The sequence below is a fragment of the Ambystoma mexicanum genome, chromosome 1q, assembly GCF_040938575.1.
Source record: "Ambystoma mexicanum isolate Mex_15411 chromosome 1q, UKY_AmexF1_1, whole genome shotgun sequence".
In the NCBI taxonomy this organism is placed as follows: Eukaryota; Metazoa; Chordata; class Amphibia; order Caudata; family Ambystomatidae; genus Ambystoma; species Ambystoma mexicanum.
In genome coordinates, this window is record NC_090922.1 from 300,766,069 (window position 1) to 300,782,540 (window position 16,472).

Sequence of the window (16,472 nt, forward strand, 5' to 3'; positions counted from 1 at the left end):
ACTATTAGCAGGGGGGAAAAGGCACATCAGGTTGGCTCACGATGCTGCCCCTGCCTGGCCACCCTCAGTGATGCCACTTTCTCAGGACTCCTCGTGCCTCTTCCTGGACAGGGCAGGCGTAAACCGTTCAGTCCTGTCCAAACACCTGCGCCAATCAGGGTCATGGAACAGAAGCATGTCCCAACACCCAATTGATACCTGGGCATGAAGTTAGAGTCAGGCCCATGAGAAGGTGGTCCCCAATTATGTGATATCGTGACTTTCCCACTGTGTATGAGTTTGATTTGCAGTTGTAACTCTTTCTAAAGTCCGTTGGGGAGACGGACAGGGACACAGTGATTGTCATCCGGGACATACTCTGAAACCCTGTTGAAGCTATCCTAGGACGGGCGAGGCAACTGTGGATTCAATCAGAAAGATAGGGATGTCATGAAGATAAGGACCATTGAGCCCCAGACCGATGAGAGGGGGGATTGGCGACTTGAAAAGAGTGAGCATAAATGGGTGGGCCCCGCAGGGCACATTGCAAAAGCCACATACACTCTCTGTACATCAGATATCCCACGGTGAGTTCCCTATGTGTTCCAGTCCAGGACCACGTGTTTCAGGACACATGAGAGCACACATGCCCCCTCGCGCTATGGCTCATCACTTGCCTGTGAAGTTAATGAGTGGCTCGATAAGAAGGAGGAGGGTGGAAGTGGTGTTGGTGATTGATAGCAGAGGTAAGGTCTCAGTGAGAGGTCGACAGTGTCTTACACATCACATACTCAACTCATGGCCACTCACCCCATTGTGACGCAAAGAGCCAATACGTGCCTAAATAGCATGTCCTGTATGTGGCGCCCAGCCACACGTCATGTATGACTACCACCAAAGGACAAGTGGAAGTTGCCCTCGAAAGCACACATGCCAATATGGAATTGCACTGCATGTCACACTATGCTTTTTCTCTTAACCTAAACGTCCTTACTTTCAAACTTTCAGTGTTGTGGCCTGTGCGTGTATTTTACAGGTGCGCATGTGGACGAACCTCTGTGTCTTTCCTGGAATCAGCTATAATTATTTGCCTTTTGCCACACAGATATTATGGTGCAATGTTCCCTTGATGCAGGCGATGTTATGTACCAGGGCATGCACGTCTGTTGGCGTGGCATGTTGTCTATAAGTTTACACCTGTGCCCATATTCTCATGGTCCACGTATCTGCGCCCTCTTTCTTCCCCTCACTTTGGCCATCCTCTGTGGTCTTTTGCCCTTCTCCTTCATCTGAAGCCAGAAACCTCTCTCACATTCAGGGCATTGCCAAGAAGTCCCACTTTCAGCTCTTCCTTCTGAAAGGAATTCTCCCTTTTCTCGCTATTCCCCAGAAGCTCAATGTTACCCGAGCCCTGGTTCTCTTTAGACTTGACTACTGCAATAGCCTTCTCTTGAATCTACCCTCTTCTTCTCTACGACCCCTCCAGCTAATCCACAATATGGCAGTGAGACTTATCCTTGGCCTCAAGCCTAGGGACCACATCTCTCCTGCCCTAAAAACTCTTCACTGGCTCCTGGTTGCTGCACGGATTAAATTCAAATCCCTCTGCATCATCCATAAGGCTGTCTGGAGCCGAGGACCACACTCTCTGCAACGTGCTCATACTAAATACTCTCCCCCTAGACCTCTACGTTCCTCCTGTACCAACTCTCTGTGTGTAAAGCGTTTCGCTAAACAGAGGGCCGCAGGCTGATCTCTTTCCTCAGCTGGCTCCCTCTTATGGAACATCCTCCCCCTTTCTCTTCGCCTTGAGCCAGACCTCCTAAAATTCTGGAAGCACCTCAATACTTTCCTTTTTACCTCCTCCTTCCCTCCTCTGCAAATCTCACAGTCACTGTGATTGGTCACCAGGGCCCTTATGTGTCTTTCTGGGTCCTGGACTCCCACACCTAATTGCCTCAGTCTCTGCCTACACACAGCACTTGCTTTGGCATCCACTGGCCAACGCCATTGTAGGCCTGCACTTAACTACTTATTTCAGCTCACCCCACACTAGCACTTACTTCACTGAGCACTTACTTCTTCTGCTCACCCACGAGCACAGGCACTCCAGCACTTACCCTCCACTCCCTCTTCTCTCTCTGCACTTGCACGCTCTGAATGCTCACAAGGCCTAGTAGGTCCATCGTTTTCCCCAGTGTATACATTGTTTCAATCCCATGTTCCCTCCCAGTTGCCCTGTGGGTGCTTTGAAACACAATTCACTTGTTGCGTAAGTGTCTAACAAATAACCAATAAATAAATAAATAAATGTGTGTGAATGGTGGGATATAAGGTGCATTGGCAGGCACTTTGATGGATGTGAGAGATGCATTGTAATAGGCATTCCTTGGCATATGGTCATGAGTGTCGTTTTCATCCACATTGCTATTTGTCAGAAAGGGTTACGCGCGGGTCTATGTGCACCCGCTATTCACTCTATCATCATTGACAGTCAATTACCACATGTCACTGCAGCGCCCACAATCCTAGCATGATTAGGTGAAATGGCTGTTCACCAGCTGACCCCTCACTCTCATGGCATGCGCTCCTGCTGCAAGCGGCGGTGGTAGTGGTAGTACTGGTGGCTGAGGCCTTGGATCAGGAACTGTGCAGATGTACAGGCCCCTGCATACCACAATGTTGTGCACGACCTCGATGATGGCGCGCACAAAGGCTGCGCTGTACAGGAGAACACTCCTCGATTGGTGAAGGCATCTGAACCGGGACTAGAGGATACCAAAGCTCTGCTCAGTGATGCTCCTGGGGGCCGTGTCCAGAGTCACACCCAAACTGGGACATGTTGGTAGGGATCCGAATTGGTGTCAGGAGATATGGTCATAGGGTACAGCCTGGATCACCTGGGGGGAAGAGGAGGAAAGGAGAGGGTAGACACAATGTAATGTAAAAGTGACCACATGCTACATGTTTGCCAAGTGCTCCTTGTCTTGGTGCATGTCACTGCTGAAACATGGGTTCTTCCTTGGCTGTTCGTTGGCGTGCAGTGCACATGCGTGTGCATGGTTTTGCCATGACATCAAGTATCTGAACTCATCCAACAACCACATGTCACCAAAGTGGGTGGCCTGCAACTGGGTACTCACTGACAAGTGCTGAAATATATGGCTGTCATGGGTCGGTTCCAGGATATCGGCATGCACATCAGTGAAGGGTCCCATCGCGTTGCAGATCATCTGCGCATTGGTGACATGCCAGGGGTGGCGGCTGAGGTAGACATGGTCCATGTGCTATGGTGGCAGTAGGGCGGTGTGTGTCTGATCCACCACGGCACATTAAACTTTGGGGAATTGCCGTTTTGCGTAGAATTCACATGCTACCTGGAGGGGGGGGGGAGAGAGAGAGAGAGAGAGAGAGAGAGAAAAATATGGCAGTAATTAGGCCTGTGGTTCATTGAAATGTGTCAGTTGAAAAAGAAATGCAGGGCAGCCACCATTTTCAATGGCGCCCCGATGTCATGTGATCAGATTGTTGTGGAAACAAGGTCTGCATACTCCTGTAACATGTCTAAAATTGCGGGTGCGGGGGAGCGATACCTACACAACACCTCTTCGTCTAGCATAGCAAAGAATGTGACCTTGGGCCGAAATATGTGCTCACGGTGGGGCCTCCGAAGGGGTAGCTGGACACGGCATGCTGCTGACAGCGGCCCAAAACAATGAATGCTAATTCACAAAGGTACATGCAGGGATGGATGGATAGGTTTGGTCTGGACTCCTTTTACGCTGCTGGCTCATTAACCAGAGGTGTAATCTTGCAACTTTAATTCAATCCTCCTTAATGGGGCTGTTGCCCTCCACCTGTGCCGAATGAACACTGTAGGTTGGCCACAAGTGATTCAGTAGGATGGGTGGTCTGTTTGAGGTAGGTTCCATTCTTTGAAAGTACCTTACATTTATAGGATGCAAGTATCAGTGTGAATGCATGTAATGTGGCATGTTACAGTCACACAAAGGACAAGGCAGAGTTTATTCAGCGGCTTCTTCCTGTGGCCAACTGCATGACTGACAGGCCGTGTTGTCCTTGCGCGAGTGAAGGCCTAGTGACGGGTGGGCTGACGTCTGCTGACTGTGAGGGGACAGAGAGACATTACAATAGTGGCCTGATGCCCTTGCACATCTGCATGACTGGCAGGCCTTGTCACCCTTGTGCCAGTGAGGGATATGTGAGAAATGACTGTAATCCGTGCTTAATTTGTGGAGGGGCTTGCCAGGACTCAGCCCTGGCACTTATTTCTGAGACCCTGCACTTATTGCTGATTCCAGCTTGATTACGTTGAGGTGTTTTGCCAACTTTATTATTTTAACTACCAGTCCATCAGTCATAGGAATATAACAACAATAGTGCAAGGTTTAAAATTGCTGGAAGCTATTTAGCTTGTACCTCTACCCTAGGTAGAGGTTTACCGTCACTAAATAATGTTGATGCTCGATCTTTTTCTTTCTTTGAACCCACTAATACCTCTGACATTATTTGGATGCTGGCAGGTTTGAAGTCTGCGTCACCGCTGGAGGACATTCCCTTGCATCTGTTTAAAACTGCTCCTATGAGCCTTTGTGAGTTAATCTCTGAAGCTGTTAATTCCTCAAGAAGGCCTTAGTGATTACTCTATTAAAGAAACATTCATTGGACCCGTCAGTTTTTCAAATTACCGTCCAATCTCTCTATTTCTGTTTCTAATGAAAGTTATGGAAGCAGTTGTTACCCCTCAGTTAAGATTTCTTTCTGGAGGACCATCAAAATTTACATCCATGTCAAATGGGTTTCTGCCCATTGATGGGGATGGAGTCCGTCCTAGTCGTGGCAATGGATGACCTCACTATGATCAAAGATAAGGGTGGTACGGCAGGTCTTATTTTATTGGACCTGTCTGCCGCCTTTGATACCGCTGATCATGGCCTTCTTATATCTAGACTGTAGTGCGCAGGTATGACGGGTCGGTTCCGGAATGGCTCTTTGCTTTTTTTACCTCCCATGCTCAAATGGTTTTTCTTGCCCACTATAGGTCGCCCCCTCTAGCTGTGACGTGTGGGGTCCCGCAGGTTTCGGCCATGTCCCTGCTACTTTTTAATGTTGTACATCCAGCCCCTGGCCTGGCTTATTCATTCTTTCGGGTTCCGGTTCTTTTCCTATGCAGACGACACACAAATTCTGTTTAGGGTGGACCTGGGTTAGGCAGGGACCGCTGCCCAGCTGAGGTCCGGCCTTGGGGCTGTCGGCGGCTGGATGGAATTCAACTGGCTGAAACTTAACAGCGAGAAGACCGAAGTTCTGATTGTTGGTCCTGCCAGGGTTTCAGAAAGCTGGACCTCAAAATTCTGCCCACTGTCACTTGGCCCACTGCCGGACCCGGTGGGGAAGGTCAGGAATCTGGGGGTACAAATATCATCATCACTAGCTATGGAGATCCAGATCAACACTATTTGTGGTCTGGGCTTCCTTAAGCTGAAGCAGCTTACGAAGGTCCTTCCATTTATCCCTGACGACCTTCATGCTCAGGCAGTAGCTGCCTGTCTTAATGGCAGTATTGATTACTGTCATGCCATCCATCTCTCCCAACCGGCATACCTAATTCATCATCTACAGGTTCTGCAGAATGCGACTGTCTGCCTGGTCAGGGGTATTCCTTTTGGTCGTCATGTCACGGCAGGATGCCGGGCTCTGAATTGGTTGCCTGTTTCTGTGCAAATTTTGTTTAAGAGCCTGTGCATTATTCATCGGGCCATGAGTCGGAAGGGTTGTTGTGCGCTCTGTATCTGCTTCTGGTTACCTAGCCGTAGCTCCTGCTTACTGGGTGATTCCTGACACCAGGAGCTGGCTTTAGCGCCTGCTCATTGAACCTTAATTTTGAGCCCAGCAGCGTGCACTGGCCAGGGCCTCTGTATGGGCTGGCGCATTGTTATTCATAAACCGGATGACCCAGGTCAGCAGGGCTATTTATCCATGCTCATGAATAACAATGAGCTGGACCATGACAATGCTGGGCACTGATGCTGGCTATGTCCGCACACTGCTCCACTCAGCCTGCATGACATTGCTGCATATTCTCTGCTGCAATAACCATCAGGGTGGGTAGACAAGAACAGGACAGACCCCAGGCAGCAGCCCCAACACAGGGGCAAGGTCAGTGAAAAGGCCGATATCCAAGAGGAGTTACTGTCATGAGTGACAACCAATATAAGACAATCTTGCTGCAGTGTTTGATAGGCAAGTTCATCAGTTTAGTAATGATGTTTCATGTATTTGTCCATCAATTTACCCTAGAAGGAAAGCCTGCTTCCTCTTTTTTTCCGTGGATAGACCTCTAACATGTTCCACTTGCCACTGACAGGATCAGAGCGAAATGTTAACAATTATGTGTTTAAAAGAAACACTTGCACACTTAGTTTATTTCAAGACCCAACTAATATTTTATGTAGATTGATATCTGTAAATCCCATGGTGGATCCATTACCCTGAATGGATCAGTAGGAGTTGCAGCTTTAACCATAAATATGTTGACACAGTATGGAGCAGCCATGGGTAGTGTCAATAGTGGGCAGGGAGCTGCCCACCCCAATGTGTAACAGGCTTGCTAGAATTTTGATGGGACCCTGGCACTTATTTTCTTACAAATTAAGAAGTGACTGTGATGAAAAAGATGCTAGCTGAGGTAATGCGTCCTTGAAGTATTGCCCCAGCATTCTATACCCTGTGGTGTGCTTGTGATGCCTGCGAGCCTGTATGTGATAGCACATTGATTTCACAGGTTGTACAGATTGTTATGAGTAGCCATACTCGGAGTAATGATACCCCACCCATCTGCCACATGGCTAAAGGCATTCTGGGACTTGTGGTGTAACAAACAGTCGTGCTGTGTTCCGCAACCATTTGACATGGCGTTTTCATGTTTATGACATGACAGTTTCAGTCAGACAACACAACATGGCACCTTACTGTTGTAGCCAGTTAGTGCCACGGAGTCAGCACACAAAGGGCATGTCTGTCTTCTCCGTGTGTGTGATATTTCAGCCATGCAGTAGTACGTGTTCATCCACCGTGGTGTCATGTGGGTGACTCCAGTGTGCTTAGGATTCCTGCCTGTGACTTTCACGTGCAGGACTATCATTTCAATATGTTGTGTTACCCAGCAATGCATATGTCTCCATGCTGGTTGTGCCCGTTCTGTCAGATTTTGTAAGTGAATATGAATGCATGAAGTAACAACGCTTCATGATGACCTCAGTGTTAATAGCTAATATATTGTTGCTAGGTGAGTCGGTGGTGCACAGCTTTGTCTGTGGGCTCTGGTCCAGAAAACTCTGGGGTTCCATCATCTCTGATGGCAGTGTTTTGTAGATGGCGCTTGCTATCCAGTGGTGACAGCTCATGGTCTGAGACTCGGACAACGAATGGTCTGTAACCCAGTTTCTTTTGTGTTTAAAGTGATCAGACTTATTACAGGACCAACCAAACTGCAATGATGAGCTATTGATATGATATGGTATGAAAGGTTATTTATAAAGCGCTTAATACCCCGAGGTTTCTAAGCACGGACCCGGGGATCGAACCTGTGTTGCTCTGTGTCATCATGCTTCCAAGGCGACCACGTGGCCCCTAAGCTATCCTTCCAAGACAATAATTGGAGGTCATTACACAAAATCGCTGGTATCCTGCTGGTAATTCTGTCGGGACACCGGCAAACGGTATTACCGTTCCTGCCGCCTGATATCCCAGAATTAACGGGATATTACAGGCAGCGGGACTACCAGTAAATACCCATTCCATGGAATCCCATAAGATGCCATGGAGGGGATAACCATATTACCAGCACCGGTAATACTGGCTGCTTTTTGCCAGTGGAGGCCTGATTTACCTCCAGCTCTTGGCTGGAGGTAAATAAGGTAACCCCTTAAAGTGCCGGCATACGGAAATACCGGCACTTATTTTCCAGATCAGCAAACTTGTAATGAGGGCCCGTGGCTAGTGTCTGGGACAGCAGCCAAAACAGACCGCAGGAGTCCAGAGAGTGGACTGCAGCCAATTTACCTTTTCCTGCATCACTGAGGTTGCCTTTTATTGGGCATGACTAACATGATCCAAATTAAGAAACAGCTTATGTCTGTATTTGCTGTTTTTGAGTTGGATAGAACCTGGCACATGTAGTTGCGTGCCACTTGGGCATTGCTGTGTGTAGTATGCTATGAGCATCAGAGGTCAGCGACATGGCAGTCTTTCTTGCCCTCGTTTGCTAGACTATGAATCCTTGGCATCTATCTTGACTCTAACCCTACCATGCACAGACAGGTGAATGCCATTGCCTCATCCTCAGCAAACCACTCCAAACTGCTTAATGGAGCCAGACCCTTCCTATCTCAGCAAAACTGCCTCACCATTGCGAGGGCTATAATTGGTTTAAAATTGGATTACTGCAACGCCCTCTTTATAGGGACCTCTGGCAATAATATCGCCAAACTGCAACTGGTACAAAATAATACCCTTAGGGCCGCCACCGGGATCTCTAAAAAGGACCACATCTCTGAGGTTTGCAGGCAGGTTCATTGGCTCCTAGTTAAGGAGAGAATTGTCTTTAAAACCCTTGCCCTTACGCATACATGCATCCATGACCTGGCACCCCCTTACTTGGTCCAAAGAATAGCAAAGCCTACCTTATCTAGGCCTACTAGGAAGGCCTACGCCAATAGGATCTCCATGCCCAAGACGCAGAGAATTTGTGCAGGAGGCACCAGTTTCCCATCCATGGCTGCCTATCACCGGAAGGCCCTTCCATCCCACATTAGGAAGATTGCCTCGTACATAGTCCATAAAGCAATCAAAAACAGGCTATTTGTATGATATATGAGCCTTCACTAGCCACCTACTTTAGTTTGCTTTCTGCCAGTTGATGACATCCTGTATTGAACTTACCTGATATTGCTCTGCTTACTAATGTTGTAACTATCTACTGTAATGTGTAACTAAGAAAACTATTGTTGGGCTGCTCTCAATGTAACCCTGAATCAAGCCTACTTACAATCACCTGTAACAGCGCCTCGATGCCTCTGGGCTGCAGCGCGCTCTACAAATACAAATAAACAAATAGATCCTGTGATCTCTCACAATTGTCGCGACTGCATGATGTTGTGATATTCATCTAAGCTGAGTTCGACGTGTGAGGAGGCAGTTTAGGAGTGACGTTTTAGTAGTATCCAGGGACCTCCAGGGCACTCATGAGAAATAGTGTTATTTTGTTGGTGTCTCCAATTGTGCGTGTGCATTCACGTTGGCCATGGAACGTTTTGATGGAGGTGTGAGCCCATGGCACTTTCCATCTCCTGTCTACCCCTCTCAGCACCCATGTGTGGCATTTTCACACAGGGTGAGAACGAGGCAATGGCCGGGGGTGGCTGTGGTCAGGTTGTGACGTTGTGTGAAAGTCCTCTGCTGTTTACTTTTATGTGCCAAAAAAGGGTGCCGGGTGCCTCAAGGCTGCTCGTGTGACATGGCCAATAAATGGGGCACCCAAACTTCTGTAACCTGTCTACATCTGCATCTTCTGCAAGCACATGTTCAAGTTCTGGAGGCATGAAGGCAACTTGGTTTTGCAAGACGTCTTGCCCCAGGCCAGTTTCAAACTAGTGTCCACCAGGTGTTGTAGTCGCACTGCATGCCCATGGCCTAACTAACTCAGCACCCAGGCCTCGGCTTTACATCGTCTCATGGGCGTGCTAACGTACGCGTTGTTAGGATTTTCAAATCATGGCACGCTCCGGGCAACCGGCTTCTGTCTGTTGAGACAATGTGGCTTCTCCAGCACTCACGCACAGCACCGTGAGAACACAATGACATGCTGCACGAAGAGGCTATGCCGACAGCAAGGAGGAAATCCAGGGAGCGCAGCTGTTCTACAGAGGGGAGAGCAGGGAGTGTTGCAGTGTGTTCCAAAGGGAGGCATGCAGACAGAGGCCCAGGGGCCATGTGTCATGGGTGGCATGCTTGATGAACCCGGGCCAAAATGAAACAGACTGGTTTGTGTGCTTTGTTTGCTGGGTAATATAAAGAGGAATGCATGTGTTACATTTCTGTTTACACGCCTGAGCAAACATAGTATGCCACAGGTTTGCCCTTTTGCAAACTTTTTTTGATAATACGGATTGGGGCAAACACTGTGTTAGGCAGAATCCTGTGCAGTACCCTTAGGGACCACTACACACAATTAAGACTGCATGTGGCAATACATGTTTTACCTTTGGTACAAGCCTGTACTACTATGTTAAAGTGGTAGCAGCAGCGGAGCAGCCAGGTTTATCTCAAGAGTATATGAGCAGTAGCAGAGATTACACAAAGGGACCATAATTACTGTGACTCAAGCAAACACTGAGACAAGGTTTCAGGTAGAAAAATATAAGTACATTCATTTTTTAAACCATTTTTTATAAACACAACACTTCTATTAATTCAAAACCACACGTAAAATATACTACAACGAACCAATTCACTTTGGTACATTCTGACTCAAGGTAAGTATCCTGTGTTTTAACGGACCAGTGTTGCGAAACAAGAGACGTTACCGGGAATACACTTGCAATCACTTTTTGACAGTAATTGACATTTCGGTCTTACTAAAGAAACGCGTATCCGCGGCAAGAATTGTTACTGGGGCAAAAACACACTTACCACCTGGGTTAACCCAAGAGAGTTGGGGGCAAAAATTATAGGCAATACTTTTGTCAAGGCAGAGAGAATAAGAGAACACTATTTGACAGAAATTCAAGAGTCAATAGGCCGGAGCCAGTATCAAGTGGAACCGGGTTCCTGTTGTCGAGGATCACACAGTCCGACAGTTCAAGGTTCAACGTTGCCAGGAGTACTTAGATATTGTCAACAGAGGAAGCAAAAGTTATAAGAAGGAGGGAAGACAAGGGCAAGCCTTGGAGATGAAGAAAAGGGATTCACCCTAATTCCTCAAGCAGAACACAGTACCTTATTCAATGGAGAAGCTGGTGCCCTGGCAGTTGTTCCTGTTGGGTTCCCGCAGACCCACAGTTCCTGGAGCTTCGGTGCGAAGGAGGACGTCTGGAGGGGTCTGCAACGCACAGGGAGGAAGCCGACAGCAGCTAGGATGAATAAAAGGTGTGCTCCTTAAAAACAGGAGAGGCTCTTCAGATGGCTATCTGGACCACTACAGCAGTGTGCAGCGATTTCGACCATGAAGAGGATCCTCTGGCTGTAGAGGATGAGCTGATTATCCCACCAAGCTCAAGGGAAGAAGACTCCAGACTGGATCTTCTCTGGTCGTCGAAGGAATGATAGCTCAGGACTGCAGCAGGGCTTCACTGGGACGGGGTAGTTGCAGCAGCCGTCTTCTTCTCCGCTTCTCTTCGGTTCCTTGTAGTTCCAGTGGCGACTCGGACTTCTAGCACAAGAGACCTGCCTTTTATGCGAAAATCCCCCATTCACACAGCTTGGCTGTCAATCACGCAGGAGGGGGGTTGTCCAGCCAGGACAACCACCTCAGCCAATCATGGCAAAGTGCGACTTGGGTTTCCTAGGATAGCCTGCGCAGGGGGTGACTACACCCCTCCCTCACATTCAGCCCACCTAGACACACAGGCGCCTGGAGGAGGGCTTCTGAGCGGAAGCCCGCCAAAAGACGGTGAACAAAGAAGACAAATCTGATTTGCTGCGCAAAGTAAAACACAAGAAGGACTTTAACAAAAAGAAATGGTGAATACACCCGACCGGAGCCAAAAGAAAAAGTATTTGGTCAAGCAGGTTTAAGTTCGAGGCTAATATAATAGCCTGAAACAATACCACTTTTATCTAATATAACCGCGGTAGAAAAGTTAGGGTAGATACCACTGCCACCATCCAAGTCTAAATGTTAAAAGAGCGAAACAATGCTCTAGGAGGTACAGATACAAAGGGATTTGAAGTAACCCTTTCCAGTACTCCATGGAAGATGGGGTGTACTGGATCTGTGGTTAAAATGACTAAGTAAAGTTAATGGCAACTTTACCCTTTTCTGGGGAACTGTAGTCAGCCCCAGAAATGGAGCCGGTGGGAAGTCTAAAAGACATCCCTGTGTCACTGCACTGAAGGTGCTGTGTAACACACAAAAGAAGGGGACTACTGAAGTGGTGTACTCCAGAGTCCACAATCATAAAAACAGGTAAAAGACACATGGCAAAACATGGGTGCGAGTGGGGGAAAAGCTCACACTCTTACCAAGTGAAAAAATAAACTCCAGAAGTCCAGCAAAGCTGCTGGGGGACTGACCAGGTGAGGGAAATCAGCCATAAATGAGAATTCTCCCTAACCCCCTCCCCCCAGACTAAGGGACAGGAGGATTTAATCCACTCCTGGGTGGACCTCATACCTCTAGTCGGTTAAAAACATCCTAGAGAGACCATCAGCATTTTGTTGGTGACTTCCTGCTCTGTGCTCAATGGAAAAATCAAATCCTTGTAGGCAGATTGACCATCTGAGTAACTTTGGGTTTTCCCCTTTCATTTGCATCAGCCATCTCAAGGGTTGGTGGTCAGGCTGAATGATGAAGGTAGATCCATACAAGCATGGTCTAAACCTCTTCAGTGATCACACAATAGCAAAACGTTCACGTTCTATTGTTGCCCACCTTGTCTCAGGATCCTTTAACTTCCTGCTGATGAAACAAATGGGGTGTTCCCTACCTTTCTCATCCAATTGACTAAGGACTGCACCTATACCTACATTAGAAGCATCAGTTTGTACAATGAAGGGTTGGTGATAGTCAGGAGCTCTTAGGACTGGAGCTTGACAAAGGGCTTTCTTTAGACCTTCAACGGCTTGATTGCACTCCTCATTCCATCTGACCTTTTTAGGGAATTTGGGAGAGGAGATGACATTCAAGGGATAAGCTATGGTCCCATAGTTCTCTATGAAGTTCCTGTAATACCCAGTGAGACCTAAAAAGGCCCTCACTTGGGTTTGAGTAGTAGGGGTGTCCCAGTTTTGTACAGCTTGTACTTTGCTAGGCAATGGCCTTATTTCACCTCCTCCTACATCATGCCCAAGGTAGACCATTGTACTCTGACCAATTTGACATTTACTTGCCTTTATGGTCAGATGGGCCTGTTCCAGAGCCTGCAATACATATCCTAGGGGATCAATATGTTCTTTCCATATAGGGCTGAACACTGCAATGTCATCCAAGTATGCCATGCAGAAGTCCTCCATCCCATTCAGAACTTGATTGACCATCCTCTGAAATGTAGCAGGTGCATTCCTGAGTCAAAAAGGCATTACCTTGAATTGGTAGAGGCCAGCTGGAGTGGAGAATGCAGTTTTCTCCTTGGCATGGTCTGTCAGGGCTATTTGCCAATAGCCTGATGTTAGGTCAAATGTGCTGAGGTACTTGGCTGCACCAAGTTTGTCCACCAGCTAATCTGTCCTAGGCAAAGGATGGGCATCAGTCTTTGTCAAAGCATTTAGAGCTCTATAGTCCAGGCAGAATCGCAACTCTTTGGATCCTGCCTTTGGTACAAGCACAACTGAGCTAGACCATGGGCTAGTAGAGGGCTCTATAACCCCGAGATCAAGCATCTTGTTGCCTCATTCCTTATATGGATTCTTACATTGTCCGACATTCTGTACCCCCTGCTTTTGACAGGCAAACAGTCACCAGTGAGTATGTCATGCTGGCCCCAAGGGGTCAAGCCTGGTGAAAGTGAGAACAGGGAGGCAAACTGATTTAACAGTAACTTGCACTCATCCTGCTGGTCAGATGTGAGACTTGAAGAGAGATTAACTCCTTCCACTTGCTCATCTAAAGGTAAGCCTATGAGGAGGTCAGGCAGAGGTTCACTCTCCTCCTCCTCCTGAGCTGAAGCTAGGAGCAAGGCTCCTATGTCAGGTCTAGAGACATAAGCCTTTAAACGGTTGGTGTGAAAGACTCTGGGAGCCTCCTTAGGATTGCCTAAGTCCACCAGATAGTTCACCTCTCCAAGTTTACCCACAACTTTGAAGGGTCCTATCCATTTGCCCTGCAAGGCCCTCTGCCTTGTTGGCACAAGAACAAGCTGGTCTTGAGTGAACTCAACCATGTTAGCCTTCTGGTCATGCCAATGCTTGACCAGAGCTTGACCAGCCTTCAAGTTATTACTTGCCTCTGCCATCATGTGTGACATTCTCCTCCGGAGACCTATCACATTGTCAGTCACTCTGACTGGCTTGGGGGAAGGAGCACTCTCCAACCCCTCCTTAATCAGGGCCAATGGACCTCTAACTGGATGGCCATAAAGAATTTCAAAGGGACTGAATCCTACTCCCTCCTGAGGGACTTCTCTATATGCAAAGAGAAAGCATGGCAGTAGAAGGACCCACCTTCTTCTAAGGGGTTCTTCTAAAGCACCTACCATACTCCTCATAGTTCTGTTAAACCTCTCCACCAACCCATTGGTTTGGGGATGGTAGGGAGTTGAGAACTTGTAGGTGACTCCAAGGGTTTTCCACATGGCTTGCATGTAGTGGGACATAAAATGTGATCCCCTGTCAGATATCACCTCCTTAGGAAAACCTACCCTGGTAGAAATACCAAGTAGGGCCTTATCCACAGCCGGAGCCATAACAGTCCTCATAGGTATGGCTTCAGGAAATCTAGTGGCATGGTCCACTACAACCAGGTTAAACCCATTGCCTGAAGATGTGGGAGGGTCAAGGAGACCAACAATGTCAATCCCAAACCTCTGAAAAGGAACTCCCACCACTGGGAGAGGCACCAAGGGTGCCACATTCTTGACTCCACTCTTGCCAGAGGTTTGGCAAGTGTGGCAGCTTCTGCAGAATTTGTATACTTCTGAACCCATCTTAGGCCAGTAGAAGTAAAGGGAGAGCCTTTCCTTGGTCTTCTTAAAACTTAAGTGACCAGCCAAAGATATCTTGTGGGCTAACTGCAGAAACTGGAGTTGGCTCACTAGAGGTACTACAAGTTTCTTGCCGTCTCCAGGGGTTGACTCAATCGGTTCACTGTAGAAGAGGCCACCTTCCCAGTGCAACCTATACTTCCCAGGCTCAGTCCCATTGAGCTGAGAAGCTGCCTGTAGGCGAAGACCTTTTAGGGTAGGACACTCTCTTTGTCCTTTGCTGAAATCTGCCCTGTTGGGTCCACCTTCTGCCAGTAAAGACTGCAGCTCAGGATGGTCAACAGGGTCAAGATCTCCTACCAGGGTAAAATCTTCTTCTAGATCTGATTCCTCAGTATCTAGTTGAACCATAGAGGGTTGAACCTCACACTCAGCCTCAGCTGGTGGAGGAGTCACAGATGTGACTTTGGACAGTCTTGGAGATGTCCTTCTGGGCACAGGAGTGCTTGCTGGTTTCTTGCTGGCAGACTTGGGTTTCCCCTTTGTCTCTTTCTGACCTGCAATAGCAGTAAGTAAGTCCTGTGGACTTGGGGTGATAGTTTCCGCTATCATGTCCCCAGGAGAGCCTCTCAAGGTTCTCTCCCTTGCAGACCTAGTGAGCTCCTGCTTCCTTCTGCTGCGAGGCCTGAGGGTACTACACACAACTCCAAGAGGTTTAATGTCATTATCCAGCAGGACCCTCCCAGGTACGTTATTTTGAACACTTACAGGTATTCTGACAGTCATGACATTACACTGGATGAGAGCTGTTAACTGGGGACCCATTTGCACAGGGCCTCCAGATAACTTGGTTAGGTGTTTGGATGCCTTAGCAACATCCTCCACCTTGAAAAAACATTCATCAACCACAGTTATGCTGGCTCCAGTGTCTCTGATGGCAGGGGTTTCCTGACCATTCACAAGAACACTATCTTTGTATACTCTTTAGTGTTATCTGGAATTTGGTTATAGACATCTAAGTGCTGTTGTTCCCAAAGACCCAAGGACACTAAAGAAACACTAGTTGAGACTCTCATGGGCTCATCAGCTAGTAACTGAAAGTTTCCACTGGCTATAGGGACTTCATACACCTGGGAGAAGGCTAAGGAGACAGTGTTGATCCCTGAAGGTTTACCCTTACACTTGGGATCTCCTTTCACATTGCCAGGTAAACCACAAACAAAGCATTTCCCAAATGCTCTTTGGAATTGGGGTTTGTTCTGACCTCCATCTGGTGTGGAACCAGGTGGTACACTAGCCTGATTCGGTTTCCCTTGTGGTTTACCCTGTTATGTTTCGGGCCCTCTTTTGGATTGGAATTATTGGAATTCTCCTTGTTGTCTTTATTTGGCTGTTTTCCCTCCTCCTTTTTCTGAGTGACCCCAGAATCCTTGTGAGTAGCCCTGTTGGCAACCCACAAGTCAGCAGCCTTAGCTAGCTTCTTAGGATCTATCTCTGTTGAATCAGCCAAGTGCTGTCTAAGCTCAGGAGAGCAGACATCAAAAATAGATTCCAACATTACAAGATTCCTCAAACCTTCATAAGTGTTCACTTTGTAACCCTTAACCCAACCAT